Source organism: Anas platyrhynchos, chromosome 2, assembly GCF_047663525.1.
Source record: "Anas platyrhynchos isolate ZD024472 breed Pekin duck chromosome 2, IASCAAS_PekinDuck_T2T, whole genome shotgun sequence".
Lineage (NCBI taxonomy): Eukaryota > Metazoa > Chordata > Aves > Anseriformes > Anatidae > Anas > Anas platyrhynchos.
Window position 1 is genome coordinate 63543583 of NC_092588.1, and position 20079 is coordinate 63563661.

Genomic DNA, 20079 nt, shown 5'->3' on the forward strand with positions numbered 1-20079 from the left:
TTCCTCTGTGTTCAGTACTGGGGGAAGTGTCTGCAGTCACAGGAGAATTAACAAACTGCGGAGGGAGGGGAAGAGAAAGAATTGAAGAAGAAGCAGCCAAAGGTGGGTTGTCAAGCTAGTCAAGATGTGAGTTCATAAATTATGAAACAGTCTACAGAGAAGATTAAAAATTCAAATTTGAAAGAAACATCTTATTTATTGTATTACTTTTATACTGCGTTTAAAACAGTAACTGTTCAAAAGCTGGAGTTGTTTTGATCATGTAAGCTGTCTTTTGTTCCAAGTTAGAGAGTGACTGCCTTGAGTTTTGTAGCAAACATCTATTTTTCATAACTTGTCACCTGTTCACAATCATTCAGGTTGTTTAACTGTTCTATATACTTCCTAATATACCCTACATTTTTTTTTTGTTGTTTTCATTTTAATCGGGTTTACATAAATGTAGCTATGGTATGGTCACAGTATTTAGTGAGGAGAAATGTCAGAGATTTTAAAACTGCTTTAAGGTACTATAGTTGCCGGGTTATGTTTGCTTTATATTTTATAACCTGATGAGCAAGGGAATGTTTTAATCATAGTAAAGACATAACTTTTTAAGTTAAAATTTCCAGGTTTTTAAAAGGCTTTTCTAGCATATTAATCCAGTATATTTTTCTTGCTTAAATCTGTGTCTATATGTTGATATAGTGGATATTTGTATTACAGCTGTTCAAGGCAAAGAGATATTTTGCCCTAGTGTAATATCCATTAATTGCACGTGCTCCTTCGTTCCTTCGTCATGCTGCAATCGTGAAGGGGCGGTTTGGTCCATGGGACACTTGGCCCATGTTAGATGTGTTTTCTGTTGGCAATGCAACTGTAAAACGAGGTACCATCATTACCTTCTGCTATTTTAATAGAAGGTTTTATGCAGTCACCCACTTAGTGCTTAATGTTTTAGATGCATTTCACCATCTAGCCACATAAGTGCTTGTGCTATCACAGTGCTAGGGTGGCAGAAAGTGGTCAGGAGACAGCCCTTGCAGCTGCTTTTCATTTGTCTGACTTAGCTGTACTATAAAACTGCATTCTGTGCCTTCTGAGCCGTTGCTCACTGTTGATGTCAGCGTATGACATTAAAATTTCATGTGTGTCTTCAGCATTTCCTTATTAACATTTTAATATATGCATTTCTGTCATGAATGCCTCCTGTAAAATATATAAAATTTAAATTCAAAACAACTTCGTGTTCCATACAGTTTAGGTTATTTAATTAATGTTTTGCGTTCTTCTTATTCCTCTTTGATACTTTTGGTTTATGTTATCCTCTTACAATTTTTTTTTCCCCGAAGTGAATGCTGAGACTTTCCTCTGTAACCAATACCAAGTGTTGGCCTTCAGGCAGAAAAAAGAAAAATGTTGTGAGATCACAGATTTTTCAATTTTACTGTCAATGTTGGTTAATCACAGATCTACATGTTTACCAAGGCCACTCTGTAGTTCTTGCTGTGTTCAGCTTTGTGAATCAGTCTGTCACTGTCCTGTGTTCCTTCAAAAACAGATTTATGTGGCTTTCCAAATGTCTGGTGAAAGGGGGCCTACAGGAAAGCTGGGGAGGGACTCTTTGTTGGGGGGTGGAATGAGAGGACAAGGAGTAATGGCTTTAAGCTAAAAGAGGGTAAATTTAGATTAGATATAAAGAGGAAATTCTTCTTTCAGAGGGTGGTGAGGCCCTGGCACAGGCTGCCCAGAGAAGCTGTGGATGTCCCAGCCCTGGAGGTGCTCAAGGCCAGGCTGGATGGGGCTTTGGGCAACCTGGTCTGGTGGGAGGTGTCCCTGCCCATGGCAAGGGGTTGGAACTGGGTGGGCTTTAAGGTCCCTTCCTGCCCAAACCATTCTGGGATTCTATGAACTTCAGTCATAGGTATAATAGGATGTTTAGAATCACATTGCTTGGAGATTTATGGTCCTGTTTGCACTTAAGTTGCCTCCTAATTTTAATTTTTTACCTGTGAGACCAGAGTAACAGCATTTGCAGCAGGAAAAGCAGTGGTCAAGGACCTTCTGCTTGGCTCTTACACTTTTTATGTTTTAAACTCTTTGCATTTGCTTGTCCAAATTCTGGGATATGCATTTTATTGAAAAGGAATTTTCTTCATCTTTGTTTCCTCTTGCTTTGTGACTCCAAAACTTGTCAGGCCTATGGATAAGAAAAACAATATACCACGTAGCAATTATCTTCTAGTTTTACATGAAAGATGCGGCTCAAATTGTTGTCTTGTGTTTAAAGTTGACTATAGTTTTCTAGAGAAATTATTACTTAATCTAGTTCCTACTTAGGATTCCTTCTTCCTTCCTTTTCTTTCATTCCCCTACTTCAGTGTGGTTCCTGTTACATGGCAGTCATGTTAATTTCCTTGGAATTTTTGGTTAATACTCAGATTTTCTGTATGTTGAATGTAATCATGGGACTTATAAATCATCTGTATGAAGTACAATGAATTTCACTTTACCTGCCTTTCTCTTCTAGGATGCGTTTCTGGTTGGATAGGACTTAATTATGCAGGTGAAACATCCCTCCAATATCACTGGATAGTCTTGTCTGCCCCTTCTGGACCATGTAATAGCATGCACCACTTACAGGTCTAGCTTCTATGTGATCTACCTGTGTGATTTACAAACCTGGCTGTAATTGGTGTGTGTGTAAATATATATATGGACATACCGGGTCTCTATTACATCTTACTTTTATTAAAACTGGAAGATTTTATTTCATAAAAGCAACTCTTCCTATCCTTCAAATAGGGAAAAAATGCTAACAACAACATCCAGCGTTCAAAATCCTCATTTGATAGTGCAAAGTTCTTCCTAAATTAAAGGTAGGAATTACAGCATTGCCCATATAGTCGTAGAAGACATTATTGGATGTGAGAGAGAGTCTCTCAGTAGTTCCTTATTGTTTAGTATTTTATTAATGGCACCTCTAATTCCCTTTTAAGTAGTTACTTTATTATTTGTAGTTATGTGGTTGATCTCCCAGGTGTTCTGGTGCACTCAAGTGCTTTTCCTTGTCCTACAGATGTCCTAGAAGCCATCCTTCAGAACTGTGAGGTGTCAAAAACAGCTCTGTTTTGCTTTGGACATCAGTAAGCATTATCAAAGGTTCTGTGCTTGATACAAATACTGTTTATGGTCCCTGACAAAAATATTTCTGATGGCATAGCTAGGAAGACTGACCTATGCTATTCCATCTTCTGTCAAATCCAAGGGGTTGGTAAAGGTAAAAAGCAAAGGTGATCTGATAACTTCAGCAACTCTACTGCATATCTAGGTCATCTTTACCAATTCAGGAGGAAACTGAGGTGTCAAAACTCGAAGTCAGAATGTCATCCTTGTCTTGCCACGCTTCGTCCAAGTGACTTTTGTCACTGGGGAATGTCTATAAAGCAATAGTTACCTTGGAAGATGTATCAGGTTCTCAACAAAGGGTTCATGTCATTTCTCTGTCTCAGACTTCATTAAAATCATTTGGGACAATTCTCCCCTCCTGGTCCACCTAAGCCATCTTTCTCTAATAGCAGATTTGGCTTAAATGTTCTTACAGCTTTCTTTGCTGAAAGTTCCTGAAGTTAATTAGATGGGGTCAGAAATTTCAGCTGTTAATACTACTTGAAATATCAGTGCTTTCTGAAATCAACTGTGGTTATACATTGACATGGTAACCTTTGCTGATGGGTAGCTTAATGATAATAATTACCTTCTTAATGATAAGTCTTCCATGCTTTGCTTTACATGGCTGCTATGAGTTTCCCCTTTGTTAAACAGCCTACAAAAATAAATTAATGGATCTGTAAGATGATGGGGTGAGAACAATCTCATGTAAATGCAGGAATTTATATTTCAGACATCTAAAGCCAAGCTAGTCATCTAGATGACTTTTTATGAAAAATGATGAAAAGAAGTAGGCAATTCCTTGATGTAATTCATTCACCCTAAAGTATAGATGTCTACATTAGGACACATTGAGTAGCTGAATCATCCTTTTAGGCATCTAATAATGTAGCTTTTGATGCTGTATTGAGACAAACCTCATGCAAAGCATATGTTTTATCAAGTAATTTTCAACTCTTCATTGACATGATCTTTCCTACTATCTTTGTTTTCTTCATCAGTCTTAAGATGGAGCTGTTTCAGTCTTTTGTAGGCAGAAGGCCATGTAAAATGATTACCTGGGTGGTCTTCTGTGGGTTTTCCTTATTAAGGTGAAATGTTTTGGTGTCTCTGTTTAAAGTGGACAGGTGTCCCAGGCAGTATTAAGACCGTACTCTTAAAAAAAAAAAGAACGGGAAAGGTTAAGTCACTCATTTCAGAAAATTAAATAAAGAAAAACTGATAAAAATATTGCATCAGTACACCTGTGACGATTGCCAAAGGTGGTTCAGAGGACAGTCTGACTTCATGAACACGCGTGTGATTTACTGGGAGTTGAGGTGGCAACTGTTTGCAGCAGAAGTAAAATCATTAACATAATTTGCCCATGATTTCACACTGAGGAACTGTATTACTGTGTGGGTACAGATCTTTTTAAAACGGTAGAATTTAGATTATTATGAAATAAACATGCTGTGGTACACTGATGAGTGTACTGAGATTGCAGTTTAACTACAGACATTCATTTTCACTTGTAAGCATTGTGGTAGCAGTTTTCTTCTAGTCTTAAACTGTGACTTAATTAAAACACCCACATGTGATACTTCTGAACAGAAATGTTTCTACGTACCCAAATTGCCTGTGTGTGATTTTTTTCATTTATCCTTTATTAAGTAATTTCAGTTTAATGTAAAAAAAAAAAATACCAAGCCTGCTTCTTTCAGAATTTCTCACAGAGGATGCTCACTTATTAGCAATCTGTTTACTCTGGGGAAGTAACTATCTCTATGAATTCCCCAAGCGCAGCCCTTTGTGTTAACAAGGAGAGAAGAAAAAATTCAATAGTTTTGCTGTTGGATGCTAATGATATGCACTTAAAATAATCTATCAGGTTGCTTAACTGTCAGGAGGATATTAATTTTTGGTTTCAGGAGCATTAATACTACCCCGGTGGGAAAATAAGCCTTTCGTTATCTGAAAGCATTAAATATTCTGTAGGTTATAGAAATTCTTTGCTGACACAGTTATTGATAAATAACAGGATGTCCAGGATGCAGTCAGGACCTCTGTGTGAAGTATATGTAACATATATGCTATGTATAATTTAATGATTCTTAATTTTTCTTAGACTAGCAAAAAGTGATTGCTCCTGGATGTTCTCTAGTAGCCATACAGGGAAAGAAGGAAGTAAGAAAAGACAGCCTGTGGCAAGGATAAGGCACGGAAGACAATTAAATAAAAAAATGTAGTCTTTAGTTCACTTATTTTATGAAAGATTATTCCCAAGTCTTACTGAATGAGTACAGTCAGGGTAGTTCGAGAGCCCCAAATCCAGGATGTTATTTCCCCTTTCTTCACAAAGGAAAATGTATTGATATTAAGGGCTCCTGAAGAAAACTTTGCCAGGAGCAACTTATACGTTTTTTTTCCTCACTACCTTTTTCCGAATGTGTTTCCTGGAGCTGTAACAGGCTCCTCTGTAGCATGTAGTGTTGATCCTCTTAAAACATTCATAAGGCATTATATGAACTGAATAAAATAACACATTTACTTCTTTGTTTCCCAATTTATATCATGAATATCAATATATAATCATGGCATCTTTCAGAGATGCTGGTGGTCAGTTCATGTTCCTTTTATCCTAGGCTGGTTACTTTTTCTGAAATTCCCTCTTAAGTGAGACTTCACAGTGAGCATACATTAATTCTGTGCATATCAGTTCATGAGCTATGAAGGAACTTTACATTCAGTCTTTCATACTTTCATGCAAATGTACAACTTGACTAAACGTGAAAAATTTGAACAAACAGCAGTCTGAAACATGAATATTAGCCAGCCAGCCAGAAGAGGTGATTTTTACTTGCAGGACTGTAGTTTCCTTTGTGTTTTAAGTAAACCACAGACAAAAGCTGTGATACGAATGTGTGTTTTTTTTCTTTAAATTTCTCAAACAAAGGGTTCTTTCTAGTGAATGCAGCCTGAGGATGCTCAGCGACAGAAGGCACAGTTTCTTGTGTGTGATTTGTATGTGTTATATTACAGATAAGCTGATCTAGCTACTGTTTTTCATCAAAAGGGTTGGTCCTGCCCATCCCTTTCCTGCCACCCCCTTTTCACAACTGCAGAACTGTTCAGTGGGTTAACAGAAAACTAACTCTAGAAAATGATGATTCATTTTCTGACTGTTTAGCACAACTTCTCGTGCTCCCAAATACTTTTCACTATCGGCTGTGCTGATACTACAGTTGATCTGTGCTGTAAGCCAGGTAATTGTAATGGTTAAGAATAACTACAGGAAAAGATTAGTGAAAAAGAAAAACCAAAACCATATTGTTCCAGATAGCTCATTTACAATATTGTTCCTCAGCATGTTGCTGTGTCGCCATTGAGGAACAAGAATAAAACAGGCAGAAATGGTGCAGGGCTGGAACTTACTAAATGAACTCTGACATCATAAAAAATATTCTTAAAACGTTAGGGTAGGAATTCAGCAGCTTTTCAGTTGAGTTGAGGAGAGGACAAGGGAAGCCTTTTGAAGTTTTTGTGTGTGTGTGTGTGATAATTAGAAGCTATGGGTTTCTTTCGGTGTCTTCTCTGTCTCTGTAAATCTGCTTTAGCCTTCATTAATATTTTCATTTGCCTCTGGATAAACCTATCTTGTTGTAAGGATCAGTGAGTAACATGTTGAAGTATGAAAGGGTGAAATCAAAGTATTGGTCTTTTCTAAGGAAGCTCAACGTCCCAACATTGCTGCAAGGCACTTCAAATTTTGCAGTTTTTCCGCTGAAATATGCAGGGTGTTTTGGAACCTGATTGTACACCAAAAAAAAAAAAAATACTCAAAGATACCATCTTGGAGAAACCATTGTTAGTCAGGTAGGCTCAGCTGCGTGAAGGTAGAGAGAAGAATGGTTGGTCTGAGAAGGTTCTGGGAAACCAAGCGACACTAGGTATTAGGAGAAAACTTTCTTGTGCATTTTTCAACTTCTGAAACTCTACATCTTGATTCATTATTGCACCACAAGACTGAAGAAGAGGGAAGGCCTTCCATGTCAGTTATGGTGCGTATTAGAGAGCAGCAGAATTGAAAGCAATTGGAGTTTCCTGGAGGCACTTCAACCTTCTGAAAAAGCTTGATGACAATTTTGTTGATATGGAGACCTTGATTTGGGCACTACTTTGAGACCAATATCCAGTTCTCATATTTTCAGGCAATATGTTTTCAGCTTACAGGCTTTGTCATGCCTTCATAACAGGGCAAGAGCATGCATGGTGATTACTCATCAAGTGATAAGTCTCTCTAGTCATTTGGTATCCAGCAGTCATCTTACAAGTCTGGTTTCAGTCATACAGCAGATACTAAGACATCTGAGTCTGATTTCTTGCTGGTTTTATGTAGTAAAAAAACAAAAACAAAAAACCAGTTTAGGACAAGAATATGCAAAAATTTGCACCCTGGAGTAGCTCTTACGACTTCAAGTTCAAGAGCAGAATTTCAGAGTAGCTAAGGATTAGACTCTGTCTCCTGAATGTACTTACCTTCCAGCAGTCATTTTGTGCATCAAAGGAATTGCCACACGCCTAAACAACAAGAAGTAAGTGTCTGGCGTTGGCTTTTCATAGGACTGTGTTGTGAAAGAGAGCAAATAAAGTTGGCTGAGGCACTAAAATGCATTATATTTTAAATATCTGATGGATTTGCACTATAGAAGCACTCTGTCTATAGCAGGCCATTTGTAATAGAAATGTACTATTTTTGCTCATGTAGAAGAGTAGAAACAAAAGTTGAAGGTGAATGGGAGAGGTTTAAAGAGAGGATTTGCAATAAGGGCACTCGTGGAGTGTTTAGATAAATATTAAGTAGTAGAGTACATTTTTGTGAAAAGGGATGGACCAAGTGTGCTTCTGTTTTTAATTTATACATGCACATGAAGTGGTGATCTCCAGTTGCCTGGGGCAATTAAACTTGTTGAAAGCTGAGGTTTCAGACTGGCAGCCATCATCGTAGCATCCCTATTTTGAAGGATTTTGTTCTAGTTGTGAGGGCTACAAACCTAATTTAAAAGTAGAACAAAGAACAAGTACATCTATGATTTTTGTGAAGGTGAATGGATTAACTCTTGCAATGTGTAAAGGATGTTCAGGTATGACTCCTGGGGAGGCACGTGCCCTGGAACACAATTTGAAAAACACAGGGCTGTATGGCTTCTGTTTCTGTTTGAAAAACACAGGGCTGTATGGCTTCTGTTTCTGACCTGCAGTGATGGAAAAGATTCACACTTATCAAGAACATCAGTCATAAGCAAAATATTAAAAATGTTTTGCGGAAGAAAACTCAGGAATACTCGTGGGAGAGACAACTCATTGAATTAATAAATCTAATATTTATACAAAGGCATTCACAGATTTTGCTGGTGTCATTGGATAACTAAAGGATAGTAATTTTTCTTCAATACATGGCACCAGCTGGTGCTTTAGTATAATAATTATTTAGCTATGAAAAATGAAAACGGGGGAAAGTCCAAATGAGAATACTTTTAATGAAATAGACAAAATTGAATTGAGAGAATGATATCTATGTTCTTTTGCTCTGTAAATGAGGTATGTGTTAAAAAGAGTTAGAATCTGCAAAGTAAGACCAGACCATAGCAGTGAACGTAACCCATGATAACTTTAGGGGTTTCTAACATAAACAATAAGGGATTTTTTTTCATGCTGGAAAGCCAAATAGCTCCTGAGACGATGGGTGGACTCCCCATTGACAGTGAATGAGTTTGCTCAATTCTCCCTGATGTGGAGGGTTCAGCTGCATGAGCCACTAGAGGTCTCTTTCAGCACAGGTAGCTTTGTGATGATTGAGTTTTATAAATTCTGAACTAGTGTGGTTTTGGAAAAGAAAAAGTCACCTTAAAGGCTTTAAAAACATTTTTTATCACTGTAAATAGAAATATATCTAAGAAATGTTATACTAAGATATTTTAAAATTATACTATGATATTTGAAAATTAAAAAGGTTGTTTACTCTTTTCAGTGATTTATCATATTTGGAGTACACTTTAGAGCAGTACAGTAATAATTTAACTTTATTCCTAGAAATACTATATGCAAGTTCAACTTTTCAGTATTTTTTTCCAGTCTGCCTGAGTTTTATAAGACCCAGCTTACCTAAATGTAAACCTGTAGGTTCATTTTTTTTTAGGGGAATAGTAATCTTAAGGGATCTGCTCACCAAACTATTCCTTTAATACCTATATTTTATATTACTCATATGATACTACTTTTGACTCAATTTTATGATATTATGTATTGAAATGCATATCTTTAAAGAGTTTAATCATCTCTGATTGAATCAATTAATAAATGTGAATTCATGACCAAGAATATTTTGTTAAAATAGTCTGAGTACAAATACTGTAAATATATATATATAAATTGATCTATTTACTGAATTAATTTCTTTACAGTGTTTAGAGTATTTTAAATAGTATTACTTTGCCCTTGCATGTGATTTTCTAGGCATCTGTACAATCTAGATATTACACAGTAACATTTTGTTCAGTTAAACTGTGGATTTTTCCAAATTACAATAGCAGACATTCATATTCTTATATCTGCTTAAACCAAAGAAGCTTTCATTTCATTTAATTGTTAATGTCATTTGATTTTAATATTATTTTATTTTTAGTAAGGAATTTCTGAAGTGTAGGAAACCCTTTATTAGAAGACACATTCTTCCTGGCAGAGTCAAGAAACCAACTGATGAACGATGGTAGGGCAGTTCTAATCACTTTTTAACTGTTTCAAGAACCTGAGTGTTTTTATTCACGCTATTCCTGTACTTGCGTGATCCTAACAATGTTCCCAGGGTTGTGTTTTATTTAATTTAATTTTATTTTTTTTCCCATGTTCACTTCCTGTTGTTCGTTGCATTAAATGGTCTTATTTCAGGGACTGTGCCTCCGAGCACTGTTACTGCTTTGGGATACTACCACTGTACGAATACCAGATGTTGCTGATGTTGCTGCTTTGCAGTTTGCCATGGAGGGATGTGACTTGTAAGAGAGAGCCTACACACATCGTCCCAGAAACATTATTGTTGAGAAGCATCTTAAGAAAATGTATAATGATAAATTCAAAACATATATTTCTGGCTTATATCACCCCACAAAGAAGACAGGGCAATTGGGTAGATATTAACTGAAGTGGTAACCCTAACATCTCTCTGCCATGTAGCTTGGGATTCCTTTTTAATGATGCAAATCCTTGTCTTTCCTAGCTGAAGCTGGACCCTGCAGGGTTAATTTTTCCGGAGTTTCTCTGCGAGTTTGAGAAGAGTTCTGTACAAAGGGAATCAGTACAGCCTAGTGGAGAGCGGAGTCATGAGCATTTGCATCCCTGGAATGTTTTTATTGACAAACGGTAGTCTGCTATTGACATTTGTGTCCCTTGATGATAGTTCTATCCTAGCTTATCTTTGCTGGTCAAATGCCTTAATTGTTCTGGCCTTTAATTCAGTCAAAGTTGGAGCATGAGTGGAAGAGAAAAGAGAAGGAACAGGTCTAACAGAGCATCAAGCTTGAGCTGTGAAGCTACTGGCAACGATCAACCTGTCATAATGTTATGATTTGTTCATTTTTATACCATTTATTAGCCTTTACTTGTTGTGCCATTTGGCCTCCAGGGCAGATAAAGTGCTGTCTAATTTGGTAGGTTTGCTTCTGTCAGAGTGGCCTCGACAGAGAGGGTGTTAGCTGTAGTGACAAATAATCAATAGCTGTCGTTGTCATGAGGAACGTGAGGAGTTGGGCCTTTCATCTGGAGGATTAGAGGTCTAATTGGATTGAGAATAGGGAGGGTGGGCTGTTGGGTAACCCTGTCAGCTATGTTAAGCTGTCAAATGTCAGCCTCGCTGAAAGGAAGAAGGGATGGTTAGCTTTCAGAAACAAGGAAGAAGACATATGAAAGCTTTTTTAAAAAAGTAATAGGTAGGGAAGTACAACAGGCTAATGTACACTTTAACCCCTTGCTGTTTAATTATACCTCTCCCCAGTTAATGAGGATGCATAGCATGTGCGTTTTAGCTCTTCTTACACAGGAGCACACACAGAGTTTGTGTGAAACAGATTTGGCAGCATGAAACCAAACCAGACCGGTTCTGTGTCTTGAGAAAAAGCAAGCTAACTACTTAACGGGGAATATAAATACAAAAAGTTGTGACATAGAGAACGAAAATACCCACCAATGGAGGAAATCACTTAGCAGAAGCTGTAAAGAAACGGAATATTTTGTATTAATGTTCTGTTGTGAAGAGATGGTAGTCCTGCAGACATAAGGAATTGTCTCAGGGCTGCTGTACAAGGAATAAGCACTATTATCGAGTCCTGCAATGTACTGTCAGTTGAATTTTGTCTGTATGTTGTTGCTTTTGATCCCTTGCTCCCTGCATGTTTCTTGGAGGAAGATTTGTGATCTTATAAAGAAGATAAATGCAATAAAAGTGCCACTATGCTAGTAAAACAAATATTTTTTTTTCATATTAATATCTCAAGGTTTACAGCACTAAAATTTACCTTACCGGAATAAATAATAGGGATAGATTTTAAAGGAGGATTTGTTTGTTTATTAAAGTACTAGAGTAGTGCTTTATTTGTCATCTTACTGCGTTGCTGTTTTCAAATCAACTCTTAGGTGTAGCCTCAGCAGTATCTCCTTTCTCTATCTAACACACCTTTCCTGAGATCAGAAGGATCTTGGTCAAAGCTAGTCTTTCCATCACGGCCCACCTCTTTCAAGGAGCTGGCATCATTAACCGCTGATCACCTTGAAATAGTGAAGTTTTTATTCACTGTGATATGGGTGTCTTAATCCAGCATCTTAATTTCTAGAGCTATACCCAATACTTGCTACCGAAATCTTTGCCCTTGGTTTGGCGTTATATCTTCTTTTACCATGTTTCCTGTGCCTGAGATAAGCTTTCACCACCCAGTCTGCTGAAGAGGACATTGTCAGACCCCAAACATGCATTATCTATCATCCTACTGCCTCAATTGAGAAGTCTCGATCTCAAGCGCTTCCGATTTCATTTAAAAAATAATAAGAAAAGAAAAAAACAAACTCCAACTGCAGTGATTTTCTAATAGATTTTGTAAACATGAATCAAATGCAAACCGTGATGATGGGACATTGGGAAGCTTTCCTTGTTTTCAAACCCCAGCAAAAAGGAAGTAATTCTGTACAGCATATGGAATGATATCTTAAATATCTATGCAGCCAGCTGGTAGAATTACTTTATTTTCATTTATCAAAATCATGGTTAAACTTTTGTGAATAAAGCTTAGAAGAGCATCTGGGCTGGCAACTACCACATTGTTACTTTATCTGATCTTTCCTAAGCCCTCTTCTATATCGATAACTTTTCAGGCTGATACCAGTGAATAAGTGAAACACTGAAGTGATCCTGTCCTCAAAAAAACAAGCATATTAAGCGATCATTTAAGGCCAAAAAAACCACCCATATGCATAACTTAAACTCAGAGATTTTGCTGGGAAGGCAGACTGGGACTGAACAGCATACAGACATGCTTTAGGTCAGTTAGGCAAAATTTGCCCAGTAAAGGTGAGTACTTCGTGCAGGCATGAGCAGCATTTGTTTTTTTTCTTTTGACAGGATGTTATCCCATGTTTGGTGTTTGGCTGTTTTAAACTGCCTTCATTATCTTGTTTTTCAAATACTAGCTCTGTTTTACACGCTGCTATCAAGTGGCAGTCTCCTCTCTCTCATTTTGTTTTATTCAAAGGGTAGATGAAAATTTCTCTAGCCTTTGAACTTGAAAATAATGACTGCACCTTAAAAATGTGATTCTTACTAAACGTGATGCTATGCTTGGCATGTTATGAGTTATATCCAAGCAGCTTTCATTTTGTTCCCCTTACTGCTCTTCCTTTAGCACGTTTAGCGTTGTGGCATTCCTCAGTGCACAAGAGGCTTGCCCAGCTCTTCTCTCAGGACACTGATGTCTGCTGCCAAGTCTGTATTTTACAAAATAGCTTTACAGGCTATTTACAGGCAGAGGCATCTCCCTGCTTGAGTGTCCTTTCCAAAACATCATTCTTGCATTAATTGCCCCTCGGCAGCTGACCTCACAACTGATCTTTAATGGGTGCAGGAAGAAATATTGTTGTTGGGACTGAGAAACCACTTACTGTTTGTGTCTAAATTTGTCACTGGCAAATTAAAGCAGGACTATGACTACTGTGAGCTCATCGGTTTGGCTTAGTTCACTTCTGTGAGCTGTTTGGTGATTTCTCTCTGGACGAGGTGACTTTTTCTGGGTTTTCCATAGTAAAGAGGAAAGGTGTCTGTTTGCATTCATTATTAATCTTAGTCCTCTTAAATTACCTTTATTTTTAAGTGTATTAGTGTCATGTTAAATGGTCCCACATATTCTTCAATAAATGTAGTACCAGCAATAGATCATTTTGAAACAGGACACCTTTCTGCTGAATTCTCCAGGAATCTTCTATCAGGTGTCTGACACATCCTTAATCTGATGCTCAGCCTTGTCATTTGAATCGATAGTATACTAGATAGGATGTCTTCAGCATGCCAAGGCTATTGCTACAGAAGGTGTTTGAAAAATAAATTCAGATTTTATGGCCAGCCACAAACTCCAGGAGCACTAATTTTTCATTTGTCTCTCTTTTTTTGTCTGCAAACAGTAGGTTAAATTGTTGATTAAAGAGAATTAGGTGAATCACACTTGAGACAAAAGGGATATGTATAAACTACATAAACAAATTCTGTTGTTTCCTGGAAAGCAACAGCTAATGGCTGCATTTCATAAAATATAAATTTAATTTATATATTTAAATGATCTTTTTTAGTGTCTTTGTAGACCGATTTGGAACACACTTTCCATTACCTAGGTTTTTTTCATGAAGAATGAGGAATTGGGGTTGAGAAATTAAGGAAGAATGTTTTAATGAAAAAGGATTTCTACTGAAATATTAAGTAGTTTATGCTATGTTTATCATCTGTATACGTAAAGCTTTCTGATGGGAACATTTAAATATAAATGTATACAAATAGAACATGTTTTTTCCATATTCTGCTAGTATGGTACAGATTTGGGGAGACTTGAAGCAACACCAGGCTTGAGTTAGTATTTTAACTGCCTATAGTCTGAGCAGAGAGAAGTAAATCCAGTGCTTTTATTACTGCTAAGATGTAGTCTGAGTAGCTTAGTAAGGCTTTGGTTTATTTACCAGTACTGTAAGTAGATTCTGTCTTCTTTTTTTTTTAAATCTCATACTTCACTGTAGTATCTCTAGAAACTATGAAGTATTGTAAGATTTTTTTTTTTTTCCATAGGGATCTTTTTCTTAGTGAAGTGCTTTTGAGCAATCATCCTAACTTGTCTTTTTCAGAAGAGAGATTGGCAATTTAGGAGACATTAGATAATGTACATATAAATAAGGATTAAGAGACTCAGACATGTGCAAAACAGTGCTTATGCAAACGATACAGGTAATTACTAAAAGTGGAAAAAACTTTATAAATTAGGGCGTTAATCAAAATTTTACTAGGAATGGAGAAGAATGTGAATATGGGAAAATGCAGCTTTTAAAAAGAAAGACTCATATATTTCAGAGATAGCTTCTTAGTCTTTTAACGGTACTCTCAGCTCAATAGTGTTTAACCTCGAGCCATTTTGATGAAGAAAATGAATATAAAAACGATTTTTAGTATTCATTTTGGGGAAGGAAATTAGTGCTTGCTGACAACTCTTTCAAGTCACTGTGCAGTATTTCCTGTAAACTTGGACCTAGAGTATTGACAAAGAAGTGGGCAGCGATGCTGTAACTGTGGATGATGCGTAGTCAGCTTTCCTTGTAAATCACCAGAGACTGTGCTTTGGGTACTTGTGCCTGAGTGGCTTCAAAAAACTCACTACAGGAAAACAAGTCAGTAACAGTAGAAGAGATCAACTGGAAATCAGAATGCTAATTGCATTATCATTCTTCAAGTGTGTGTTTTTTTTTTTTTTTTTTTGCATGAAAACAACTAATTTCTGCAAGGTAGATCATAAAATTTGAGCTGGAAACACTGCACAGAAAAAGACCATGGGCAAATGAGGTCAAGAACTGTAAGATATAAGCACCTATTTTCCTTTAACTTATCCTGGGAAGCAGTTTTACCTCAGCTTTTACAGCGCTGGTCAGTTTTTGTCTCCATTGTGTCCTTTGACTGGGTGCCAGCTGATAGTTCGGTCTATTCCTATGGAAACCCAGAGAGCGAAGCCAACCTTGCAAGAGGCTTTGGGAAGAGGAGCTCTGAGTTCAGACACTGCCTCGCTTTCAGTCAAAAAGTCTGGTGGTTAGAACTGGTCTCAAGTCAGACTGATGCTTTCAGACTGGGCTGAAAAAAACTCAAGATCATCTGGTCCAACCATCACCCTATGACCAATGTCACCCACTAAACCACGTCCCTGGGCAACCCGTCCCAGTGCCTGACAATATTTTTATACCTTCTGTGTTTTGATGAAGAATGATTAGTCCAGCTGTTAAGATTTATTGAAAAAATAGAATAGAATAAGGCCATGAAGATGATCAGAGCACCTCTCCTATGAAGAAAGGCTGAAAGAGCTGGGGATGTTCGGCCTGGAGAAGAGAAGGCTCCAGGGAGACCTCATTGCAATACCTTTCAATAAAGACCTTTCAATACTTAATGGGGGCTTACAAAAAAGATGGAGAGTGATCTTTTTACTCAGGTAGATAGTGATAGGACAGAGGGAAGGGTTTTATACTAAAAGAGGGGAGATTTAGATTAGAGGTTAGGAGGAAATTCTTCGCTCAGAGGGTGGTGAGGCACTGGCACAGGCTGCCCAGAGGAGCTGTGGATGCCCCATCCCTGGAGGTGTTCGAGGCCAGGTTGGATGAGGCCCTGGGCAGCCTGGTCTGGTGGGAGGTGTCCCTGCCCATGGCAGAGGGGTGGAACTGGATGGGCTTTAAGGTCCCTTCCAGCCCAAACCAGTCTGGGATTCCATGTTTCTAATTCCTTTCCTATTCATAGTTTGCATACCAAAATAATGTTTATTGTGGCAGAGATGGGGAAAAAAATGTTACTAGGAGCTTGTATTTGTTTCTAATCTTGTCTACTCACCATATCTAGCAACTAAAACTTATATTAAAATGTATTAACATTTAAGCATACTAAAAATTTTGTAAACGTGGTCATGAGTTTATTTGCTCAATTAAGAACAATATGTGTGTTGAACTTAAATGGCAATATAGTACATGACAACCAGGGTGACAGCCTGTCGTTTTAATGGTGACTTTACTCACTCTAATTAGGAATTGAGGTTCTTAGTAACTATATTGATTCCTTCCCCTCCCCCAGAACTGTTTATAAATAATAATCAAATAATAAAATGAGCAGCGGAATTCAAGGAGTGCAAGAACAGTGCAGTCAGACATGTTTAAAGTGTGGTTCCTACAGTGCTAATGGCTGTTGTAACCAGGCAATATTAATTCAACTTCAGAGTACTAGGAGTCAAGAAGTTTCACTGTTTCATACGTAGATAATCTTTCAAAATCCAAGTGTTGTTAATCTCTAACTCTGAATAATTATTTGAAATCTACCTAACATTTTGACTTGCCAGCCTATATTTTAATAGCTTTTCTGAAGAATTCTTGTCAGATTTCTGGCAGTTAGCTGATAATACAAGCATATCAAAATACTTCTTTTGATCTTTGAATTTCTTGTGCTCCTGGAATACTGTTCTGTTTCTGTATGTATGTTAATACATACCAAATTAGAATTATGATAGTCACAGCTCCATTTTTTTTTATAAGTGTTTGATTTGTTTCCTGAAAAGCTACTAACTAACTGGCACGTGTTGATGATGAAGTCCATCATTTGCTCCATGTCATTCTTAAGTAGTTTCGGATGTTTTGAGAACGTGCTTTTTCTCAGAGGGATGCTAATAGATGAAACAACCTCTAAAGAAAGTGTCAGTTAGCACCTGCACAGCCCCTTTTCTTTCTGAAGACCTTACAGTTCTTGGTTTTGAAAATATGTGATGAAGTTGTGGTGTGGGGTGAGGCATCCTCTCTTCTACACTTACTTGCTGGAAAGAGTGAGTATAAGTAAGTACATTAGTGCTGGACATAAGCAATGATTGCATCTTATCTCCATATAAATCCTGATTACTTTTAAGGAATCCAGGGTTTAAAAAGCTTAATATCTAACCTGACTGTTTAAAAAACAACCAACCAAACCCATAGCAATCTATTTCACTTTTTTGTTGTCTTAGGATATGAAATGTTGTATTTGGGGCAGAATGTGTTTCTTTGGAAAAGCAAGTCAGTGGCCTGACATGCTAAATTTCCATGCACACTTTTAGCTCTTGTTCTCCCCCAGGGTAGGTCTAAACCAAAGGAACAGTGTATATCGGTGAATATGTAGGTAATAAGCTATGATAAAGTTTGTTTTCCTGCTCTTGAGCTGTTGTTTTGTATCCAGATATACTTCCTTAAATACGGTTTAAGTTTAAAAAGGAAAATTAAAGCACTAGTAATATTTAAAGACAGTAAAAGTGTAATCACTACCCATACTATGACTGGTGTAGTATCAGAAAAGCAGGCCTGTTTTCACATAATAATTAATTCAGCAATGATAATTTTGTAGTGTTTTGTTTGTGAAAGAGTAAAAATCAGTGAATTATGCATTATATCCCTCTGAAGAGGATTTATTGATTGTTAAATAGTCTCTCTTTTTACGAAGTGATATTGAGAAAATTGTAATAAAGCATTTTACATAAGTGCTGCTTAATTAATAATGAATGCATTTCAAAAAATCAAAATTTAATAAGCTAATAAATTATTAAGCCACGGTGGAATGTATAATTATCAGATATCCTAAGTCCGTACTGTCATGGATGGTGAACTTGCCATACCCTTACTCCTTTTCTGTTCCCTTTGAATGGGCTTCTTTAAACAAGCAGACCTTTGCACTCCCTGCTTTCGTGGTGCCTTTTATTTTTCCACTTGTGTGCAGGGTTCTGTGCGCTCCCGGACCGGGCTTGCTTGCTGCAGTGCTTTCTGTCAGGAGCCGTGATCAATGGTTAATATCTGCTGTTGATCAGTCTCATTCTAACAGTACACAAACAGCAAGGGGCAAGATGAAAAATAATTTTAATCAATGAAACGTTCTTTGGGAAACATAACATTGCAGGATTTTGTGGTTTGTGTTTTTTTTGGTGTTGTGTTGTTTGTGTTTTTTTTTAATACTGGTAAATAACATTGTAAGTAGGGAGGAAAGTAGCTGACAAAAGTATTCTCTTTGACCTCAGTAGTATGCAAGCATTTAAAATTAGTTTCTAAGGGTTAAATACATAAATATAAATTGAAAATGGGGTAAAACTTCATCACAAGTAGGTTCTTCGAAACTAACCCAATGTTGTGCTACGTGATTTTCTAGCCACAAATTCAACAGGCAGCCTTTTTAGGCCTGTACAAAAACATTTAGTGTAGTGCTAGGTGGAAGATGGCAGTTAACTGGGAAATGAGGGCACAAAATGTAAGGGATGGTGAACAATTTAATAATGAGCTGAAAACAGACATTGCTGCACTCTGAACAATGAGATTGCAAGGAGAGTATTGGAATTCCTCAACGGTTGCACTTGAATCTACCCGTAGTCAATATTTTTCATTAACAAAGCTGGCATCACAAGTAGTACCTCTCCTAAGGACACCGAGGAGTGGCACAAGAGAAGGCAGTAGTGTCGACTGAAGACAGGACTGGATGTGCAGAATACCAGAATTACAAGAATACTGAAACTGATGGAAATGGTCAGAAATGTGATAGCCCGTAATGAAGTTTTATGTGCAGGGGCATGGGGACAGAACAATTTATTCTGTTTGTTGCGAAACTTTTATTTTAAAATAACTGGGAAGGATGCCAGTGTGCCAATGGATCAATTGATGAAGCAAATGAAGCCATAGTGTAAATATCTTGCCAGAGGTAGAGACGTAGTATTGCCATTCAGTAGGCTACTGTGTGGGACCTCTTCTTTTATGCTCTGTAATATCTTCTTGCTTGTATTCCAAAAAAAAAATGTTTAAACTAGAATGAGTGCAGAGAGCTACAGGTATTTTGAGGAGAAGGTAGGGTTTAGCTTTTGTTATTGAGATAAAAAGACTGATGCTCGCTTAGGTTTTAAAACCTGCACTGTACTTTCATAGATATAAAGAACGTGGGGAGAAAACCACATTAATTCCCCTTAAATACCTAGGAATTTGTTGGAAAGGATTAGATTTACTCCCTGTGGGTGCTGGAGGATTGGATTCAGTATTGTAGAGGCTCAATTTTAACGTCCAGTTCTGATTTGTGGTTTATGCATAAAAAATCATTTTCAGGAAATTCTAGTATTTCTTTCTATTCTGCTGGAAATATATGCCCTGACCCCATCATCAGGGCTTATGACTGTGTCCACACTGGAGAGCCCTTAAAAGCCACCTCCTTTGTAAGGAGCACTTTTAAATTGCTTTATGTTCCTTTGATCTGTCTTCCCAGAACTGGCGAAGCAGTTACCTAATTTTGAGCTGGACTCAAAGCAGCGTCTTCACATTTTAACAGCTTGATGTTCTTTTTAATGACCCGTGCCATGTCTACCTTTTTTCTAGCTCTCTATCAACCCTAATACTTGACTAAATACTCACAATCGTGGCTGTGCTGTAGCAGTCAGTAGGCAGCTCATGTGCAGTGCATTATAAATTATTACAAATCACTCTTTCAAGTCATGTTAAATATTTCAGATGGGTTAGAATTGTTACGTGTTTTGAAAATGTGGTCTCAGCAATGCAAAGGGAAATGTTTTCTCCATACATTGGCCCCTTTTAACCTGCTGATGATGAGGTGATGGTAGCATATCTGTGGATGTGCTTTTG

The 20079-nt window shown here is 37.3% G+C and overlaps 1 protein-coding gene across 6 annotated transcripts in view; it reads left to right on the forward strand.

Moving 5' to 3' along the window:
- Window positions 1–20079, forward strand: part of INVS (inversin) — an 88809-nt gene that overhangs the window by 12250 nt on the left and 56480 nt on the right. The window lies entirely within an intron of this gene.